At 31.2% G+C, this 11,245-nt stretch overlaps 1 long non-coding RNA gene across 4 annotated transcripts; it reads right to left on the minus strand.

Annotated features, from left to right (window-relative positions):
* Positions 1-6,362: 6,362 nt before the first annotated feature.
* On the minus strand, positions 6,363-10,024 carry LOC117617924. 4 transcript variants are annotated; one of them, XR_004584455.1, is made up of 6 exons: positions 9,734-10,024; positions 9,512-9,592; positions 8,187-8,263; positions 7,804-7,865; positions 6,964-7,026; positions 6,363-6,660 (listed from the first exon to the last, which is right to left on the minus strand). It is a non-coding gene; the product is annotated as an uncharacterized LOC117617924 (long non-coding RNA). The 4 variants fall into 4 exon arrangements; XR_004584457.1 differs by lacking the exon at positions 6,964-7,026; XR_004584456.1 differs by lacking the exons at positions 6,363-6,660; positions 6,964-7,026 and adding an exon at positions 7,101-7,134.
* Between the last annotated feature and the right edge of the window lie 1,221 nt (positions 10,025-11,245).

Here is an 11,245-nt window from a genome sequence, read left to right on the forward strand (position 1 = left end):
CGGGAATACCCCCTAGTGACGCACGCTAGACATTAGGGGGCAAGTCATCACCATCTTCACATCTATCAATGATAAACTACACATTTTTAATGGTTCAACTAAACTCGTATGTATATCCTGAATCTGCATTGAGAAGAATCGAAATGCACTTCTCTTTTACCACCTCTTCCGAAACTTTTCTACATTGCAAAGGCCTTTTCTCTCCATCACAGCAAATCCCATCTTAGCTTGGGTGCTTTGGCTCCGTGAATAAAAATGGTTGTTGGAAGAATATTTCTATCGTAATGAAAAACCCTTGGAAATGGAACAAATTAGACGTTCATACTCAAGCATCTAAAGGCACTTCCTTTTACCAAATTGATTGAAGATCACTTTCTCCCCATCGCAAATGGTATACAGGGTTTGCTCCACTTCGTAATCTTCCATCTTGAGCCCTTTTGTGTAATGTTTATACACATTGTGGCCAAAAGTTAAGAAACGACATAGGATCTAGAGTGTAATAATCCAAGCCAACACCAATGCGATGTTGTTATGCCCTTGCATAATCTCAATTGGGATGGTATGTCAGTTGGAAATCATACTAGCCGGTGGTAAAGCAATCTTCAACGGTGTTGAAATCTCTAGGGACTGTCTAGAAAATCTATGAAATTAAGGTAGAAATATCACACCCCAACCCATGGATTAGTGTAACCCTTGAATTAGGACGCGATTCACGCCTCAATTGTACAACTAACAAAGTATACATTACAAAAATGTAAAGGAAAGTAAATAAATAAATATTTTACAAGTTTAATTTACTCAAACGAGTAGCTATGTATTCAACCATAAGTTATGAACATCACATGCTCTATTAAACAATATAACCAAACTTCATCTCAAATCCTAGATTTTTAGGTTTAACATTTGTAAAATCTGTTAAGAGGTGAGCATTAACAAGCTCGATATGGACACAAAGCTTAATGCAAAAAATTGAAAAAATTAAATTTTTTTCTTTATACAAGAGATATTGAGGAAGGGGGATTTTATCATATACACACATTGTTAAGGTGTCATCATGGGGGTCTGCAAGTCAATAATACATGAGTACAATGCCAACCCTTTGTCTATTCCCATAAATTCATATAACTTAACAAACAGACCTCACACGTCTCATACCCTGCGTATACCACTTTGTCTCAAGTGCTCATATATATGAATTAACACCCTTCTCAATAATCACACAGTTCTCATTTTGTTAGTCATTTTACCTAACTCCTTATCACTAATTCTTAATTAATCGATAAAATCCATATGCAATTTGAGCTGCCCTGAAACTTGATACATAGCTAGAGTTAAACTCAACTACACAAAAAATATTTTTCATTACCTTCATTTTCTTTTATTTTTTAACTCAAGAACTCCAACCAAATATCATAACATGATTAAATTCTCAAATATTGTTTCTTTCACATTTCACATGCATCAAAATGTAGTCACTCGTTCATGACCAATGAATGTGTGAAGCCCTATATATTCAATAAACTCGATATAACTGACAATTTGACTATGATAAATTTGGGCCGAAACACGAGCAAAAGTACGTTATGACACAACACACATATTACAACCTATCAACTTGGTATGAATTTAAAATTTTTAAAAAAAAAAAGTTAAAATAGCCACAACAAGATTTCTTTTGATGTAGCCACCATAGCCAATTCTTCTGGTTATTTCCATGTTCATTTCTCCTTCGATTCGAGCTAGACAGGTGCATTCGCTCCCCTTTGCCAAGCTAAATCATACGATGGGGTCATTTTAAACTCAAGATAATGAAAAATTAACTTGTATAATTCCAAATTTTTTTTTTTTAAAATTAATTTAAAAAGTCAACAACTCTTTCAACGTTTCTTTGTTTAAGAAAATAATATATGTTTCCCCTCTGAGAGCAGTTCTCAAAATAAAAAGAAATGCAAATCAATTATAGTAAAAGAACTCTCTAGTGACACGTTTAATTATGAGGAATAAGTACTTATTATCATGAATGTGTATTAACAGTGCTCCTCCTTTGAATCCATTATTCCTTTTTTACTTTCACATTAAAAAATAAGAGTTTTTCTATTTAAACTTCGCTCTTCTCTTTGTTCACCCCAACTTGAAATTCAAATTTTCATAATTTCTAATAAAACCGTACTATCTTCCCAAACTACCCCTAAATATACACCTAGCATAAAAAATAAAAATAAAAAACTCATCAACCTCACACACCACACCTCACACCTTGTTGTCTTGCCATATGTGTGTATATATATATATATATATATATATATATTTGGTTTTCATAAAAATATATTATGATAAAATAATATAATATTAGTCAATGATGTCATATGCAATGTGTTCTTCAGGATTTATTTATTTATTTATTTTTATTTTTTTTTGGTGTGGAAAAGAAACAATGTATTGATAACAAACAGAAATAAAACTTAATTGACGACCCAATAAATAATCTCACATTACATACCTTAATTAACGACCCACAAGCCACTATTTGCATACCGTATTTAGGGTTTGTGAAGAGAAGATAAGAGTGTAGTAGGTTTCTTGGATTGAAAGAGAAGAGTAATCTAGCAATAGGGTGTGATGAATCCCTTTTTATAAGGAGTTTGTATTTTTCTAAAACTTAATATGAAGAGTAGTGATATGTGTATAGATATACTAAGGTTAAGTATTAAATTGGATGACATTTTTTTTGTCTTCTTATATAATAATAAAATTTAAGAGCCTAATTATTTAAGTATTAGGGTAAATAAAGAAAAGTGTCGTTAAATAGAAAAACTCAAAAATAAATAATCACACGATAACTTACAATTTTTTTGGGGCCAAAGTTAGGAAGGGGAAAGGGAATTTTCTCACACACACTGTCAATATGCCATGAAATTCAAATTTGAAACCACTTATTGCAAGTTATGAGACACAAAAAAATGTACAAAGATTATGTAGAAAGCAAACAAACCACATTTTAAAAAATCTGAACACATCAGTTTTCTTTTCCTCCGTGCGTGGGATAAAAGTCATTTCCAACTAAGTGTTTCAATGTTCATGGTTTTGATAGTGTGTAAATTGTGGAAGTTTCACAAATTTGAAGCATGCATTCACCATTAATTGGTTTGCACCATCCTCCCAATTGGGTTGCATCTTTTTATCAAATTCTCTTTAAACTCCTTTCTTTTCCAATATGACGTGCCTGAACACACCTCAAAATCGGATCAATAGTTTGGCTACTACCTTTGATCAAATCAACTTTTGATTCGCGTTTCTTTTTACCCATACGTGTGAGTCAATTTTTGACTGGTTCACCCCTTCACCAACCAGTGTGTTTGATAATATTATAGAGTTATTTACACTAAAATCCCTGAGGTTACTTGTGTTTTCACAAAAATCTCTCATGTCACAAAAATTACACGAACACTCCTTGAGGTTTTTGTTTTCACAAAATCCCTTTTCGTTAATTGTTTGTCCAAAAATTGATTATTTCATTAAATATATATATATATATATATGCAAATGACAAAATTAACCTCAATGAAATATATACAATCTAATCTCAATAGCCAACCTTGTCTTTTGGAGATTTTTTTTGGGTATAAAATCATAAATCTTTGGATGAAAAATCATAAATGTTACATTGTAAAAATAATTATATAACTTTTTTTCAATATTCTATCTTAATTTAATTTAAAATACGAAAAGGGGATTCGAACTCAAATGAAGAGTGAGAAATTTATTTGCTCTGGCCAACGTGGCAAAGCCCATATTTACAATTCTGTGCATATCATGGGATAAATAAATAAAAAATAATAAAAAAAGAAAGAAACAAAACGTAGCAACATGCATGAATAATAGCCGCCAGTCCTTGGACTTTGCCAACTGTTTGATAACTCAGAAAGAGAAGGATGAGGGAGAGGGTCATAAATTTGAAGGCAGAGAAAGTGAGAGTTGAGATTGGATAGCATTGATTTCATGACAAAGCATAAGAAGCAAGCATCATGTTTGCATTATATCATTTCGATTGAAAATAAAATCCCGTACGTCTCACTTTTTTTGTTCTTTAAGAAAGTGGACTGTGTTTTTTGTCTCTACCCTAACCCCAACTTGGCAAGCAAATGATGCCCATATTTGTCAGAAATGCATATCTTCTCATCTCATCCCCTACCTTTCCTTTTACAAGGTTTCGAGGCTAAGATGACAAAACCATTATTTGTTGAAAGAAAATAATAATAGTTAGCTCCATGGCGTATGCATGAAATTAATTATTTGCCTTTCCACCCAATCTCTCTTGTTTTTTTTCAGTATGTCGGTGTGTCAGAACAAAGATAAAGGTTATCTACAAAAATAATTTATGTATCTTCAAAAAGGTCCATAAAAAGTTTCACACTACTATAAAAGAGGGAGATTTACTATTATACCAAATATAAGGACCTAAATTATAATTATTTTTTTATATGAAATGGATTTTAGAAACATACTTAAAGATCATTTATAATACAACAAAGAGGCCTTGAACTTCCTATAAATTACAAAATTATCATCAATTTCTTAAAACAAGCCCAACCCCAAAACCTTATAAATAAAAAACCCAAAACACTTAATAGGGCATAAAAGTAATTTCAAAATCAAAATTAAATTCAATAGGGCTAGCTGTCATTTTTTGGGTTTGTGTGTAGAAATTAAATAGTGTAGAGTTTATCTATATCACTAATGCTCAGAATGAGTATATAACTAAATATATCTATATAAAAAATCCATAAAAAGAAAAAAAAGAAAAAAGAAAAATAGATGCGAGGGTATTGTCTAAATTACTAAGAGAACCAATGTAAAATGGAAATACTAGGCTTGGTTTCAGGGGTCATGATGGGATTTCCTGTTTTTTATTTATTTATATTTTCCCCCCCTTCATAAATATGAGATGAGAGAGGAAGATTTTTAACACTGAAGGGAGGAAGGTGGCTTGCCCATGGGAAGGGGCGGTAAGACCTATAAACGTATCAGATTGGTCTAATGTGAATTTGAATTAGTTTAAAATCTGATTATCAGATTTAACTTGCCAATTCATCTATATCTATATATATAAAGCAAAAGATAAAGAATGGTGAAACATTCAAAATACCAGAAAATACCTTTGGTTAATTCAAACATTAAGAATTGAAATTATTAATTAAATGAGGATAATATGGTAAATTCACATTTTTTTAATATTAAAAATTATTAAAATTAAAAACAAAATCAGATAATAAGTCATACTTTTATGGAACATAACTACCCATGTTATCTTTTCTTAATTCTTAAAAAAAAAAATAATAATAATAATAAAAAACCAATTGGCGAGCATGTGCCAAGGGGCTAGTATCTAATAAGGTATTAAATTGGTTTTAGATTAGATTACTGTTGAATTTATTTTAATACCTAAAAGGTCTTAAATCGTACTAGCCTCCCTGCACGCGCTTCCGCGCGTGCGAGAGGCCTTTTTTTTTAATCACGCGCTACGCGCGACTTACATAGTTTTACAAATATTTTTTTGCAATTGTATTTATATAGATGTTTGTTTTCAATAGTTTCATATTTTAATTGCGTGAGTCTGATGCATGATCGTCTTAAAATAAAAAAAAGAAACTGCTAAGATGAACGTCTAAAAAAATACGGGCGATAAAAGGAAAACTTTTAAGACGATCATGCATCAGACTCACGCAATTAAAATATGAAACTATTGAAACAAACATCTATATAAATACAATTGCGAAAAAATATTTGTAAAACTATGTAAGTCGCGCGTAGTGCGTGATTAAAAAAAAAAGCCTCTTGGACGCGCGGAAGCGCGTGCAGGGAGGCTAATTATAAATAATTGCTCATGTATAAGATTTTAGTTATTATATAAAAATTGCCGGCCATATGTTAATTAATAACATACCGTTGTGAATTTAGTTAACGTTTTTTTATTCGAACTCATTACTTGTATGTAATAATTGTCAATAGTACATTTTTTAATTCCATACAGCCTCTTGTGGCGTAAGATATTTACAGAAGACCTTAAATTTCTTAAATTTCAACAGTTTATCTTTAAATAGATTCGTAATTTATGCACTAACATTTTACACATCTCCTTACATAACGACAATGCATTAATATTTGATTTTTGTTATAACAAATATATTGTTCACGTGCAAAAATATTTCTTCATGGCTATATAAACCTTTCCCATAAAAAAGGTTGTATATCTTTTTTAAACCTTTACTTAAAAATTGAAGTTAAGGCATTAACTCATACATTGAAAATGAACTTCTTATATATAAATCAAATTAGGGTACATCGATGAATAGTACAAAAGATTGGTTATTAATACAAATGATTAATTAATTAAAAAATATAATACATATATTGCAAAGTTCAATCTTGAGCATGTCCAGGTTGTAGTCTTCATTGTTTTGGTTGGTATAATAATAATCAAATACAAAGGAGCAAGCAAAATGATTTTCTCTGTTCAATGTTTTCATTGTTCTTTTTTGAGCTGCTTGTTGCTTTATTAGGTAAAAAAGTATGATTAGCAAACAAAGAAAGTAATGTAGAGGTAGGTGAATGCGGGCGTATACCCATACCTAGCAATGGATAGATCGTTGGAAGAGAATCCTGCAACATGAGATTAGGAGCAGCATTAAAATGGGGTTAATTTCAATTCAGCAAAAACAAAAGAAAACAAAACCCAAAATTAAAAACATTTGCTTCAAATTGGACATTTTGGTTTGGGTGGTGAAGACAACTGGTTAAAGTTGAGAAATTATGCTAAAATTTGTTAATTAAATCGGGGGAAAAAAACAGAAAGAGAGAGCAGAAAACACGTAATAGTAGAGCCAAGTCAAATTTTGTGAAGGAATTTTGAGGGAACCCAAAAGAAAAAATTGTGTCAATAAAACAAAATGAAGAAACATTAACCTGAAAATTATCTTTGCTTCTTTGCTTCAGTGAATAAGTCAGAGATGTGACAGACAATTGAATCTGTTGAGATAAAATTCCAAAGTTTCAATAAGACATGTAGATATGAAAAACTTATTAATTTTCTTTTTTGGACCTAGCAATTGGACGACTGCTTAACTATGATTCATACTAAAAAAATAAAATAAACAGTAATTAGAATGAAGCACAACAATCACATAATTATATAGCCTCAAAATACCTCATTCATTCCAACTTGAAGCAAATGCAATTTAGGTAAGCAAAAGCAGAGATCGAGAGATCAGGAAATTTGTTAATTTGATAACAATATCCAGAAGACACAATATGAAACTGTAAATCTCCTTCTACGCACTACAATGGGGTTGGCTTAACCAACAAAGTAGAAAAACAAATGCTACCAAGAGATGAAAAATATGTTCAATTGTTGAAACAAATACCACTGAGTTCCAAATCCAAGGTTTTGGCAACTACCCACTAAAAAGCCAACACAAATCAATGGCCAGTGTGGAAACCCCTACATCTATTAGCTGGAGAAACAAAGGAAAACGCCAGAAAACAGAATCAAAATTCTTACTTTATAAATTACCATAAAGAACTTTTCTTTTTTTTGTTTTTGTTTTTGTTTTTGTTTTGTTTTTGTTTTTTTTTGTAGATACCATAAAGAACTTAAGCAGACCAAGTACGTGATTTACACCAAGTCAAATGCAGCTAGCTGATAATATCATTAAACCCAGCAAAATTAATTCACAAAAAAAGAATTCAAAAATCCCAAACCAAAATATGAGAGAGAGAGAGAGAGAGAGAGAGAGAGATTCATACCATTGACATCAAACACATCAAATCTAAATGCTTTCTTCATTGGTGCTCTAGCGAAACAACATCTATATATAATCAAAGAAATTCCATTATGATCAAAAAATTAGAGATTAGTGATAGTAAACAGATCAAAAAGAGGAAGACATGGTCTAATATATGAGAAATTCAAATATCACAACAAAAAACAGGTTCAAAGAACAACAACATTGAGCAAATTCCAAGCAAATTCCAAGCAAACCATGAGTTGCAACCATGCAGTATCAATTAGAAAGCAAGTTAAAATATAAATAAAAATAGCCTAACAGATATACGTTGCTTATAAATAGCAATCTGTGAAAATAAAAGATGTCCAAAGCAGAGCAGTCAATGAAAAAGTAAATGCTCACTTTACGCATTCACTCAATTTCCCTGTATTCTGGCTCTCAACGATCTTCAGAATCAATGACTTGTTCTCGTCCAAGTACTGCAGTAAAATTTAATGAAATCAGGAACAATTAATTTAAACCCATATATATATATATATATATAATCAAAGAAATTCCATTAGGATTAAAAAAAATTAGAGATTAGTGATAGTAAACAGATCAAAAAGAGGAAGACATTGTCTAATATATGAGAAATTCGAATATCACAACAAAACACAGATTCAAAGAACAACAACATTGAGCAAGCATATTGATGAAATTACTTCATGGAATTACTTCATCGACTCTTAAGCTACATATTTTTGGGGAAAATCACAGCTAATCAGTAACAACAACATTGAGATTCAGAGTGATTAACTGGAATTTAGAAACAAAGGAAAACGCCACAAAACAGAATCAAAATGCAGATACCATAAAGAACTTAAGCAGGCCAAATACTATCTGCAACGTAGGTTGAACATGTTAGAGCTAAAAGGGATTTGCTTGCAGAGGTTGCTAGTCACTGCATTGTGAAACTCTACTATTCCTTTCAAGATGCTGACTACTTGTATCTAATCATGGAGTATCTACTTGGTGGTGACATGATGACTTTGCTTATATTAGAGAAGAGACTTTGACTGAAACTGTTGCAAGATTTTACATTGCCCAAAGTGTTATGGCTATAGAATCTATTCATAAACATAACTACATTCACAGGTTGGTTTATCCAGTTGTTTACAGGCTTGCCAACGTATTAGAAGCTGGATTATCTTGAACAGCAATATTATATTAATAATTGTGCATCAGGAACATAATGTAACTCTTGCATTTGTATTAATAATTGTGCATCTGTAACTCTTGCATTTGTTACCCCAAGTCAAATGCAGCTAGCTGATTATCATTGAACCCAACAAAATTAATTCACAAATAAAAAAGAAAGAGACAGAGAGAAACCAAGATAAAATTAGCCAAAATAAAGAAGATTAAACTTCGAAAATCAAACACCCAAATTCAGAAATCCTAACAAATTCACAAATGAGAATGAAAGAGACAGAGAGAAACCAAGACAAAATTGGCCAAAATAGAGAATATTAAACTTTGAAAATCAAACACCCAAATTCAGAAATCCTAACAAATTCACAAATAAGAATGAAAGAGACAGAGAGAAACCAAGACAAAATTAGCCAAAATAGAGAAAATTAAACTTCGAAAATCAAACACTCAAATTCATACAATCCTAACAAACAATCTAAAACTTGGAAGAGCACGTGTGATGACAAAAAAGAAATAGGATTTGAAATAATAACCTGATAAATAACTTGAACACTATCCCTCCTGTACGAATTTAAATATTCTCTCTTTCTGAGTGTGAACCCTACCTCCTTTATCTGAGCACAAAGGATTTTTAGTTATACCAGCACCAACAAAAAACACATCATAAGAAAAGCAACAAAAATTGGGGGAGACTATATTGAACCCAACAAAATTAGAAATATACATGCATTAAGACAAAAAAACGGATGCTTTACCTTCAGTTACAGGATAACAGGTGTGGTGCGGAATGAGAAAGGAAGTTTTTCGAGTCTGGCCAGTCTTTACACCGGGTGCTCTTGGGTGATTACTCGCAATTTCGATTTCGATTTATGAAGCAGAAAAGGTGCCAATGAAGTGGACGAAGAAAAATATAGGTAACATGGTGGTGATGGGTTCTAAAATTGTGGAAACCGTCAGCTTCGTGGGTTCTGAACCCGTGCAATTTTTCTCCACGTTCTTCAGCTTTTCTTCTTTGAGAGAAGCACATCACGACTTAGGTTTGTATAGCACGACTCGCTTTTTCTATTTTGTTTTTCTTTTTGTTCAAATGAGGATAATATGGTAAATTCACATTTTTTATATTAAAAAATTAAAAATTAAAAATAAAATCAGATGATAGGTCCTACTTTTATGGAACATAACTACCCATGTTATCTTTTCTTAATTCTAAAAATAAATTTAAAAAAAAAAAAACAAATTGGCACATGCGTGGGCTAGTCTTATTAGTAACATTATTCATATCATTTTAAGACCTATCGGATTTGAATCATAAGAGCATCTACAATCATGTTCTCTATTTCTAAGTTAAAATATAGCTAAAAATATATAAAAGTTATATTAGGAGCTCTCTATAACGTTTGAATTCCAATCGTACCCCCTAGTTTAGGGAGTCATAAATACTATAGTTATTTTTTTGATTCAATATAATTGGTTCATCTTTATAAAAAAATAATAATAAAAAAATATTTAGTATTAATTAAAAGTTTAAAATATGCATAAAACAAAGCAGCATTAAATTATAGGGAGCCACTAAGAGTCCTCTCCCTCATCAAATTTAGGAGCTCCTAGAGTTCTCCCTATTTTAGGAGGTGGATAGGGAGCATGGTTGGAGTTATATTTTTCCAATTCCTCCCTAAAATTTGTCTAATGAGGTGATTTAGGAAGTCTATTGTGGATACTCTAATTATATTATTAGATTGAAAATCTAAATTCAGATTATATTACATAAGCTTAAAATTCATTCTATTGACATGTCTAAGTAGGCTCCACATTGAGACGGGCAACTTACTCTTCTATTTTATATACATTTAATTTTATTGACCTTTTAGTCGTTTTACAGTATCTCTCTTCTCTCTCTCTCTCTCTCTCTCTCTCTCTCTCTCTCTACCAATAACCACCAAAACTACCGCAGCAAGTTCAAGCGGCGTCAGGGAGTTGGAGTTGTTGCGCACCATCAAAATTGATAGGGTTTATGTCTCACAATTTTTTTTCCTTTTCTTTTCTTTTTTAATTTGGGGATTAGGGTTTCTAATTTTTTGATTTTAATTTTTAATTTTTTGTTTTTTAGATCTTAAAAATAGTTTGGAGTTCAATGCCAAACAAGTTTTTAGATCTTAAAATCACTATTTGAAAACTCATGTNAAAAAATAAAATAAAATAAAGAATCATAGTTTTTTAGTTTACTATTTTGAGTANGATACCAAACATGACAACTTCTAATATTATTG

Source organism: Prunus dulcis, chromosome 2 (genome assembly GCF_902201215.1).
Source record: "Prunus dulcis chromosome 2, ALMONDv2, whole genome shotgun sequence".
Taxonomy (NCBI): domain Eukaryota; kingdom Viridiplantae; phylum Streptophyta; class Magnoliopsida; order Rosales; family Rosaceae; genus Prunus; species Prunus dulcis.